This window comes from Hordeum vulgare, chromosome 3H (genome assembly GCF_904849725.1).
Source record: "Hordeum vulgare subsp. vulgare chromosome 3H, MorexV3_pseudomolecules_assembly, whole genome shotgun sequence".
Classification (NCBI taxonomy): Eukaryota; Viridiplantae; Streptophyta; class Magnoliopsida; order Poales; family Poaceae; genus Hordeum; species Hordeum vulgare.
The window spans coordinates 403,690,164-403,702,301 of record NC_058520.1 but is presented as its reverse complement, the minus strand read 5'-3'; positions in this window follow the sequence as shown (position 1 = coordinate 403,702,301).

The following is a 12,138-nucleotide window of genomic DNA, read 5'->3' as shown; positions in this document are numbered from 1 at the left end:
TGGATGTTCACATGGTGGACAAATGAAGATGAATACATAAGCTAGGCTTTCCGCATTGTGTATGGGAAAGCTACTTGAAGACTTCATCATGTCTTGCTTTCAACTTGAGCCAAGAAGGAACAACAACATCAAGCTCAGGTGAAAGGGCTAACTCAAAGGTATCAGTTCCTTTGACGTTAGTGGTGCGGAGTAATGATCAGCGAATAAAAGTATACACTCAAGTATGGATCATCAGTACTCTTTTATGACTCTTGAGTCCTTAAGTATCCCGCACTATTAAGAGGGGATCACACGTTTTGCGATGAACTTGCTCAAACTACATCTTCACTTTCTGTTCAGACCACATCTCCACTGCTCTGCTGTTATCTGAAAACAGAACCAGTGCCTCGGACATCCGGCCTCCTCCGGACGTCCGAGGGCCGGACGACCGACAACTTCGGAAATCCGGAATCCTATACCAGAGAAATCAGAGCCATATAACTCGGACTTCCGGTTCTCTCCGGACGTCCGAGGCCCGGATAGCCGACCAGCTTCGGAATTCCGGAACTATGCACCAGAGAAACTTGAGCCATATAACTCGGACTTCCGGCTCCCTCCGAACGTCCGAGGGCCGGTCAAGGCTCGGACGACCGACAGGCTTTGGAAATCCGGTGCCCTGCACCAAAAGAACATGTGCTCTATAACTCGGATTTCCGGCTTCCTCCGGACGTCCGAGTGCCGGACGTCCGACACCCGTCGGAAATCCGGAACCTACCACCAGTAGAAGTTGAGCTGTATAAATCGGATTTCCGGTCCTCTCCGGACGTCCGGTGGCTGATAAATTCAACATAGGTCCAATCGTATCTACAGGCCTCGGACGAACGACCCCTGTCGGACGTCCGGTCGCTGTTTAATTCAAAATAGCTTCAGTCGTATCTACATGCCTCGGACGACCGACCCATGTCGGACGTCCGACCCCTCGCGGACGCCCGGACTTCCGACAACTGTCGGACGTCCGAACCCTGTGTGACTTAAAGTGTCCCCAACGGCTCTTTTTCTCTCCCCACTATAAATACCCCCCTCCCACTTCATGAGAGGGTTGCCCAACACAGACTTATCCTCATAAGAACACATTTCCACCTCACACACATTTTCTCACTCCAAATCTTAGATCCCAAGAGCATTTGTGAGCCCCTTTGAGAGTTGTTCCAATCAAAAGATAGATCGTCTCCCTCTCCTTCTCTCAACCCAAGCTATTTGTGATTTGAGCAAGTTTTGAGCATTCCCTGTGATCTTGTTACTCTTGGAGGTTGGAGACTCCTAGGCGGTAGGAGTTCTTCGGAGAGGAATCAATCCGTGTGATTTCCCCCGGAAAAGTTTGTGAGGGTTTGGAAGCCACCTCAAAGGCTTACCACTAGTGGTTGAGAAACGCCTTCGTGGTGTTATCTCAAAGGAAGAATAGGGTGAGCCTTCGTGGCGTTGGTGTGCCTTCGTGGTAACATCCACCTCTCTAACGGTGACTAGCTTCCCTCCAAGGAAGTGAACATCGGGATACATCTTCGTCTCAGTGACCTTGGTTATCCTTAACCCTAACTCCTTACTTGTGGTTTACTTGTGTTATTTGAGCATACATACATTGCATATTGCTTGTGCTCGTTATATTGTCTTTGGCCATTTCTTGTACAAGATTAATCATTCAAGCATACCCTCCATATCCACACGCTCATACTTACATCCCTTGATACATCGTGTTGATATAGTGTGATCTAGTATCTTGTGTTGTTCACCTACTTGTCGTGTGATATAGCTCAAGTAAGTTTGTGTAACTTACTTGTGCTTGTTAGTAACTGTATTGTGTCCATCTTGGTAGATCGTGTTGTTGATACACGTTGCAGTGCCTAGTGCATTTAGGATTTGTGCTTGACAAGTATCCTCTTAGTTTATTTCCGCATTAGGTTCAAGCCAAATCCGAAGAAGTTTTTAAATAGCCTATTCACCCCCCCTCTAGGCGTCATCGAGGTCTTTTCACTACTGTTGCTGGTGCTGTTAGTTGCTCTGTTGTTACTTGCTACTGTTGCTACTTGCTACTGCTGTCACTACTGATGTTCCTTGCCACTGTTGTTACTCGTTACACTGCTGCTACCTGCTACAATACTGATTCGCACGACGTTGACGGGAAAGAATATTTCCCGTCTATCGGCAACTTCTGGCGCCATTCATACAATCGTTAGGAATAGTCTGCCATCAACAGATCGTTTCGGACACCGTTGTTATCATACTACTTTGATGTTGATACTTTGCTTGCAGATACTAATCTTTCAGGTGTGGTTCAATCTGACAAATTCAGCTGCTAATACTTGAGAGTATCCTCTCACTTCCTGACTGGCGAATCAATAAATTTGGGTCGAATACTCTACCCTCGAAAACTGCCTCGATCCCACACGCTGGTGGGTCATTGAAAGACAATTTCTAATTGTTGAGCAATCGAGAATAGCATTTGTCTAGCCATTGCCAGAGATCTGCTAAACAACGCTTTCGTCCGTCTTCTCTTGCGCTTTGGCTTCACCCTGACGGCGGCCTAGTTGGCGAGCTCCTCGAACAAAGGTTCCCTGCCGATATCCAACTCATCCTCTTCCTCAAGGTCGTAGTCCTCCAGAAACAGGTGGTCGAGCGGGAAGCCGTCCATGTCCAGTCCGACGAGCATTCCTCGGAGAGTCAGGAGGCTTGTGGGTAGACGTTGAAACCAGGAATCGGGTGAGTCACCGATGTTGGGGTCGACTCTGGTAGCACCATCCGAGGGAACGTAGACAAGGCAGTGTTGGCCGCGGCCACGGTGGCGTTGACGAGCCCGTGCTGCCAGGGTTTAACCCTAGGTACAATAGCGCCTCCCTCGTTGTTGCCACGACATGGGCGGCGGTGTCCTATTGTTGCGCGGCGGCGGCTATGGCCACGGAGGCCGCTGCTTCTTCAGTTGCGTCCGCCGCGTGCCTTCGATGCTTTCTCTTCGCCGACTCTATGGCCCGCTCCTCGGGCGTCTTCTTCTTCTTCTTCTTTGGTGTGACTGCGGTCTTGCGGGGGGCGTCGGGCTTGCCTTTGCCGGAGGGGGTGATCTTGATGTCGAACCAGGTGAGGGAGGCGAAGCCGACGACGGCAGCAAGGTCGTCATCCATGGCGAGCGACCGGGAGCGCGCGCGAGCAGGAGGGTTTGGGGAAATGGGAGGGAAATGGTGGGGGCTTTGCCACCGAGTGGCAAGCCAAGGGAGTAGTTGGCGCACGGCGCACGCGTCCGTCTCGTGTCCGTGCCAACGCAAATCAGGCTCAAAAATGGGTCGGGAATGGGTCGGCACGCGGACAAAAAGCGGACGCGCTTCCGGGTCGGCGCATTGGGCCGACTTTTCTGTCCGTCGTGACCCAAACGGACGCGTGCACACAAAATGGGTCGCCCCTTTGGAGTTTTTCTTAGTCGACTGAAACTTGATTATGTTCAATCGATGATATATTCGTAACATATTACATTGAGATCCGTGCAAAATTATTTTTCTTCAATGATTAAGACTTTGGTTTAGTCTCAATCGACTCAGAACAAATAATACCCATAAGAAAAAGTAATGCACACAAATTGAGTTGTTTCTTTTTTTTGTTAAGTGGGAAAGTATTTTTCTAGAAAAAAATTAAATGGCAAATGGTTGGATTGCAAGAGATACAAATGTATCCCGATTCATCTCATGCGCATCGCTGGAATCCACCAAGGCAAGTGCTTCTCCCGCAGACCGGTTTTTATCCGCAAACCTTATGAGCAAGTTTGGTAGGCTGCATTAGGTCCAAACAGACCCGCGCCTACAAAATTTTGCTTGTTTAGTTGTGTGGCTCGTATGCGATTCATGAACCTTACGAACCTCAAAGCGGGCTTGGGCCTGACTTTGGAGGAACAGCCAAATCGCCCATTTTTTGCAAGCCAGTCTCATTCGATCCACGCAAGGCGAGCGCCTACATGCTTGGGGAAGCACATGAGATGATGCAAAGCCTCATAATTACCCACGCCCTCTCCTATCACCTCCCTTGCCAGTTCATTCTCACTCCCTCTCTCTTCCCTCAACGCCCGTTCGGTTTCTTCGATGGCAACGCCCCCTCTCGCCACGCCCCACTCACTCCAGTCATCGCGGGCAGCAATCCATCCAAGAGAGGTGGGTTGTCGGCCTCTCCTTGGTAGGAGGAGATCTCACGGTGTCAATCTGTGCTCCCCATTTCTGCTTCATGTCGCCGCCCGGGTGAAAGGATCGATATGGTTGACTAGAGGGGGTGAATAGGCAGCTACCAATTTTAAGCTTTTCTTTAACAAATTACTTTTAGCAACAAATATGTTGTCTAGATATGAAACTAGGTGAGCAACCTATATGATTCTAACAACAACAATAACAAACAAGTAACAAATACAAGTAAAGGTAAGAAGTAACCACAAGTGGAACCGATGAAGACAAGGATGTGTTTTTGAAGTTCCTTCCCTTTGAGGGGATGTACATCTGCGTTAGAGCGGTGTAGAGGCACAATGCTCCCCAAGATGCCAATAAGGCCACCCTATTCTCCTCATGCCCTCACACAATGCGACATGCCGTGATTCCACTAGTGGTGCCCTTGAAAGCGGAGACTGAAACTTTACAAACAAGGTTGGGGAAATCTCCACAACTGAATTGGAGGCTCCCAGCGAAACCATGAAGCTTCACCACAATGGAATATGGCTTCGAGGTGATCTCTTCCGTCTGGGGTGCTCAAACACCCAAGAGTAACAAGATCCGCAAAGGGATTAATGGGGTGAATAACTTTTCTATTGGTGGAAGTGTAGATCGAGGCCTTCTCCTCCAAACCCTAGAGCATCAACAAGAATTGAATGCTAGGCCGAGAGATTGGGCAATATTAAGCTTAGGAGAAACAATGTAGCTTTTTGAGGAAGAAAGGTAAGGTCACTTGGGGAAGAAGACCTACTTATATAGGGGATAAGAATGTGACCGTTTTTCTGCCCACAAGTCGTGCATAAGCGGTAGTACCGCTCAGGGGAGCGGTACTTCTGCTTGCACGGAAGTACCGAGCATTGCAATTGGTTGGACAATGTCCGGGAGGTGGTATGTAGGATCCGAAGTATCTTTAGAGGGGGAGGGGTGATTAGACTACTTGACAATTGATACGTCTCCAACATATCTATAATTTTATATTGTTCCTTGCTATTAAATTATCTATTTTGGATGTTTTATATGCATTAATATGATGTTTTATATTATTTTTGGGAGTAACCTATTAATCTAGAGCCCAGTGCTAGTTTCTGTTCTTTCCTTGTTTTGGGGGTTTGCAGATTAGGAATATCGAACGGAGTCCAAACGGAATAAAATCTTCGGAATGATTATTTTTGGAACAAAAGAGACCTGCCAGACTTGGAGTAGGGGGCACGGCACCTGCCGGGTGGCCACAAGCCTGTAGGGCGCGGCCAGGGGGTAGGCTGCACCCCCTGGCTTGTGGACCCCCTGCAGGCCTCCTAACCCTAATTCATGTACTATAAATTCCCAAATACTCTCTCATTATCGAAGCGAGACGTAAAAATACTTTTCCGCCGTCGGAATCCTGTGTTTCCGAGAGATCCAATCTGGGAGCCTTTTCCGGTAATGTGCCGGAGGGGGATTCGATCATGGAGGGAATCTACATCAACTCCATTGCCTCTCCGATGATGCGTGAGTAGTTTACCACAGACCTACGGGTTCATAGCTAGTAGCTAGATGGCTTCTTCTCTCAAGTTGATCTTCAATACCATGTTCTCCATGATCTTCATGGAGATCTATCCGATGTAATACTCTTTTGCGGTGTGTTTGTTGAGATCCGATGAATTGTGAGTTTATGTTCAGATTATCTATGAATATTATTTGAGTCTTTCCTGAATTATTATATGCATGATTTCATATCTTTGCAAGTCTCTTCGAATTATTGGTTTGGTTTGGACAACTAGATTGGTAATTCTTGCAATGGGAGAAGTGCTTAGTTTTGGGTTCAATCTTGTGGTGTCCTCAGCGAGGCACGTATTGTATTGTTTCCATCAAGGGTAAAAAGATGGGGTTTTCATCATATTGCTTGAGTTTATCCCTCTACATCATGTCATCTTACTTAATGCATTACTCTTGTTCTTCATGAACTTAATACTCTAGATGCAGACAGGAGTCGATCGATGTGTGGAGTAATAGTAGTAGATGCAGAATCATTTCAGTCTACTTGACACGGACATGATGCCTATATGGATAATCATTTCCTTGGGTATATTCATGGTTTTTTGCTTTTCTACCAATTACTCGACAGTAATTTGTTCACCCACCGTATTAGTTTCCTTCATGAGAGAAGCCTCTAGTGAAACCTATGTCCCCCGGGTCTATTTTTCTCATTATATTTTCATATATATAAACCAAAAATACCAAAAATGTATTTCTGCATTTATTTACTTTTGTTTTACTATCTATCTCTATCAGATCTCATCCTTGCAAATAACCATGAAGGGATTGACAACCCCTTTGTTGCGTTGGGTGCCAGAGTTTGATTATTTGTGCAGGTGCTAACGTTGGGCCCTTGCTTGTTACTCCTACTGGATTGATACCTTGATTCTCAACAAACTGAGGGAAATACGTATCTACTTTGTTGCATCACCCTTTCCTTTTCAAGGGAAAACCAACGCAAGCTTAAGAAGTAGAAAGAAGGATTTCTGGCACCGTTGCCGGGGAGGATACATAGCAAGATCAAGCTTACCAAGTACCCATCACAAACTCATCTCTTGCATTTACTTTATTTTCCTTTTGCCTCTCGTTTTCCTCTCCCCCACTTCTATAATGATTTTCTGAAAATACCAAAAAAATTGCCTCTTTATTTGCCTCTCTTTCGTTTGCCTTCCGAATATCTTACGTGTTTCTATGACGAACATTACCACTCCCCCTTTGTCACCAGACTTTGAAGTTTTATACTTTAAACAGAAACAAAGGGATAATTTGAAAGATGCCTGGTATAGGCTAATGGAGTCTTATCGTATCTCCCACCTAAAAGGAGATGCTAAGGTTTTGCACATAAATTTTTACATTGGATTGGCTTTACATCATGGAGAACTCTTAGATTTCGCCTCAAATGGGAATTTTATGGAAATAAATACAAACGCTGCTTTTGAAGTTTTGGATGGGATTCTAGGAGTTCCCCCACAAAAAAGGGGTTTAATTTCTCAGAAGAGGGAGCTCAAATTCTCAACAATTGAGTGACTTACACAAGCACTTAGTCGAGTTACAACAATATCACGAACCCCTTAAAAATATTTGTGGAACCTTAACCGTTTGAATACTTTGATTACCCTTGGTAACAAGCATTTGGATATTTTGGACAATAAGATGGTTTCTTCCCCTAAAAATCTGGGGAAGAGGAAAGAGCCCCCTGGATTTGAGAAGGCCCTCACACACAATTGCCAATACCAAAGATTACAATACCTAGTTCTATTGCATTATGCCTAGATAGGGGCGTTAAACAATAACGCTTGTTGGGAGGCAAACCAATTTTATTTTTATTTTTTAGTTTTTGCTTCTGTTTTTGAGTGTTTAACACATGATTACTTCTGTAATAATTGTGTTTTCTTGTTTTAATTAGTGTTTGAACCAAGTAGGACCTTTGGAATGGTCTATGGTGTTTGCAATTTGATTTTGCTGAAAAACAGAAACTTTCATCCTCAGTCCAGGAATTTTGTAAATTCACTGGAACGTGATTTTATTCTGAATTTTTGACACGAGATTTATATACAAATTTCCCATATCTTCCTTAGTTCTCAGAATTTTTAAAGTTACATAAGTATTCTAAGTAATCAGATTGCTACAGACTGTTCTGTTATTGACAAATTCTGTTTTCTTTGTGTCATTTTCTTATTTTGATGAATCTATGGGTTGTATAGGGGGGTATGAACCATGGAGAACTTGAAATACAATAAATATTACATCAATATAAATAAAGAATGAGTTCGCAAAATTACCTAAAGTGGTGATTTATTTTTCTTGTACTAACGGATCTCACGAGTTTCTTGTTGAGTTTTTTGTTGTGAAGTTTTCAAGTTTTGGGTAAAGATTTGATGGACTATCGAATAAGGAGTGGCAAGAGCCTAAGATTGGGTATGCCCAAGGCATCCTGAGAAATACTCAAGGATACCAAAGAGCCTAAGCTTGGGGATGCCCCGAAAGGCATCCCCTCTTTCGTCTTCAATCCATCGGTAAGTTTACTTGAGGCTATATTTTTATTCACCACACGATATGTGCTTTGCTTGGAGCATCTTGTATGATATGAGTCTTTGCTTTTTAGTTTGCCACAATCATCCTTGCTGCATACATCTTTTGATAGACACACGCTGAATCCTGAATTTATTAGAATACTCTATGTGCTTCACTTATATCTTTTGAGCTAGGCAATGTTGCTCTAATGCTTCACTTATATATTTTAGAGCGTGGTGGTGTTTTATTTTATAGAAATTATTGAGCTATCGTACCTCAATTATATTATTTTGAGAGTATCTAAACAACATGGTAATTGGTTTAGGTTATGAATTTAGTCCTAATATAATGGGCATCCAAGAGGGATATAATAAAAACTTTCATATTAAGTGCATTGAATATGATTAGAAGTTTGGTTCCTCGCATATAGTTTTGAGATATGAAGATGGTAATATGAGAGTCATGCTAGTACGTAATTGTGAATTGGAAGAAACACATGTGTTAAAGTTTGTGATTACCGTAGCACGCACGTATGGTGAACTGTTATGTGATGAAGTCGGAGCATGATTTGTTTAATGATTGTCAATCTTTGTGTGAGAGTCGGGATCGCGCGATGGTTAACTCGTACCAACCCTTCCCCTAGGAGCATGCATCTAATACTTTTCTTAGATAACTAATAAACTTTTGCAATAATTATGTGAGTTCTTTATGACTAATGTTGAGTCCAAGGATTATACGCACTCTCACCCTTCCACCATTGCTAGCCTCTCTAGCACCGCACAACTTCCGCCAGTGCATTAAACCCAGCTTCCTCAAAACAGACACCATATTTTTTCCTCAAAACAGCCACCATACCTACATATTATGGCATTTCCATAGCCATTCCGAGATATATTTCCATGCTAATTCCACCGTTCCTCTTTTTATGACATGCACCATCATTGTCATATTGCCTTGCATGATCGTAAGATAGCTAGCATGATGTTTTCATGGCTTGTCCATTCTTGATGTCATTACTATGCTAGATCGTTGTCGTAGGCATGCATATAGAGTCATATTTTGTTCTAGGAATTGAGTTTTAATTCTTGAGTTGTAAGTAAATAAGAGTGTGATGATTTGCATTATTAGAGCATTGTCCCATGTGAGAAAAAAGGATGATGGAGATCTATGATTCCCTCACAAGTTGGGATGAATATCCGAACTTTACAAAAATAAAAGAGGCCAGAGAAGCCCATAAAAAAATAAAAGAGGCCAAATATTCCCACACAAAAAAGAGAAAAAAACAAAAAAATGAGAGAAAGAGAGAAGGGACAATGCTACTATATTTTTCCACACTTGTGCTTCAAAGTAGCACCATGATCTTAATGATAGAGAGTCTCCTATTTTGTCACTTTCATATACCAGTGGGACCTTTTCATTCTAGAACTTGGCTTCTATATTCCAATGATGGGCTTCCTTAAATTTCCCTAGGTCTTCATGAGCAAGCGAGTTGGATGCACACCCACTTAGTTTCTTTTTGAGCTTTCATACACTTATAGCTCTAGTGCATCAGTTGCATGGCAATCCCTACTAAATCACATTGATATCTATTATGGGCATCTCCATAGACCGTTGATATGCCTAGTTGATGTGAGACTATCTTCTCCTCTTTTTACTTTTGCAACCTCCACCACATTCTTTTCCACCTATAGTGCTATATCCATGGCTCACGCTCATGTATTGTGTGAGAGTTGAAAATGTTTGAGAACATAAAAAGTGTGAAATGATACGTCTCCGTCGTATCTACTTTTCCGAACTCTTTTGCCCTTGTTTTGGACTCTAATTTGCATGATTTGAATGGAACTCACCCGGATTGACGTTGTTTTCAGCAGAATTGCCATGGTGTTGTTTTTGCGCAGAAATAAAAGTTCTCGGAATGTCCTGAAAATTTACGGAGATTTTTTCTGGAATAAAAGAAAACTACTTGCGCAAAGATCCACCGGAGGGGGCGTGCGAGTGGGCCACAAGCCCCTCGGCCGCGGCCACCCCCCTAGGCCGCACCGTGAGGGATTGTGGGGCCCACGTGGCACCACCGCCCCCCAAACTCAGCTCTATATCTTCCGTCTCGCCCGAAAAAAACCCAGAGAGAAGGTTTCATCGTGTTTTACGATACGGAGGCGCCGCCACCTCATGTTCTTCATCTGGAGGTCAGATCCAGAGTCCATTCACGGCTCCGGAGAGGGGAAATCGTCGCCATCGTCATCATCAACCTTCCTCCATCGACAATTCCATGATGCTCTTCATCGTTCGTGACTAATCTCATCGTAGGCTTGTTGGACGGTGATGAGTTGGATGACATCTATCATGTAATCGACTTAGTTTTTGACGGGGATTGATCCCTAGTATCCACTATGTTCTAGATTGATGTTGCTACTACTTGGGTATGCTTAATGCTTGTCACTAGGGCCCGAGTGACATGATTTCAGATTTGTACCTATTATGTTGTCGCCAATATATGTGTGTTTTAGATCCTATCTTGCAATTTGTAGTCACCTACTATGTGTTATGACCCGGCAACCCGGGAGTGACAATAGCCAGAACCACTCTCGGAGATGACCATAGTATGAGGAGTTCATGTATTCACCAAGTGTTAATGCGTTGGTCCGGTTCTTTATTAAAAGGAGAACCTTAATATCCCGTAGTTTCCATTAGGACCCCGCTGCCACGGGAGGGATGGACAATAGATGTCATGCAAGTTCTTTTCCCTAAGCATGTATGACTACATACAGAATACATGGCTACATTAGATTGACGAACTGGAGCTAGTTACTTATCTCTCCGTGTTATAGATGTTACATGATGAATCACATCCGTCATAGTCATCCATCATCGATCCACTGCCTATGAGTCTTTTACTACTGGTCCTCGATACGTTACTTTGTCTAGGCTTGTCCCTTGCTACAAAAGGGATTGGGCCACTTTGGTGCTACTGTTGCTACTGTTGTTCCTTGCTACTTCGCCGTTACTTGTTGCAAGATCTTTTCCGACACTGTGGTCGGGAGAGAATAGTTACTCGCTCACGTGCAACTTACTGGCGCCATTGATACAACAGTTAGGAATAGTGTGCCGTCAACAGATCGTTTCTGGCACCGTTGCTATCATACTACTTTGCTACTAATACTTTGCTTGCGGACACTAATCTTTCAGGTGTGGTTGAATCTGACAAACTCAGCTGCTAATACTTGAGAATATTCTTTCGCTTCCCTTTTGGTGAACCAACAAATTTGGGTTAAATACTCTACCCTCAAAAACTGTTGCGATCCCCTATACTTGTGAGTTATCAAGACCTTTTTCTGGCGCCGTTGCCGAGGAAGTACAACTATATTCTCTGAGTCACTTGGGATTGACGTCTGCTGATCACTACGAGGAATCCGAAAGATCCAAGAACTGAATTCTTGCCTTCCACTACGAGGACAGGTAAGGAACTGCCATCTAGCTCTGCACTTGATTCACCTTCAGTTATGAGTAAGTTTGCGACATCACCTCCTGCTAGAAATCTTGATATGTCGCATGTGCTTGATGATGCTACTTCTGCTGCCCATGATGCTTATGATGATGCTATTGGGGAACGTCGCATGGGAAACAAAAATTTTCCTACGCGCACGAAGACCTATCATGGTGATGTCCATCTACGAGAGGGGATGAGTGATCTACGTACCCTTGTAGACCGTACAACAGAAGCGTTAGTGAATGCGGTTGATGTAGTGGAACGTCCTCACGTCCCTCGATCCGCCCCGCGAACTATCCCGCGATCAGTCCCACGATCTAGTGCCGAACGGACGGCACCTCCGCGTTCAGCACACGTACAGCTCGACAATGATCTCGGCCTTCTTGATCCAGCAAGAGAGACGGAGAGGTAGAA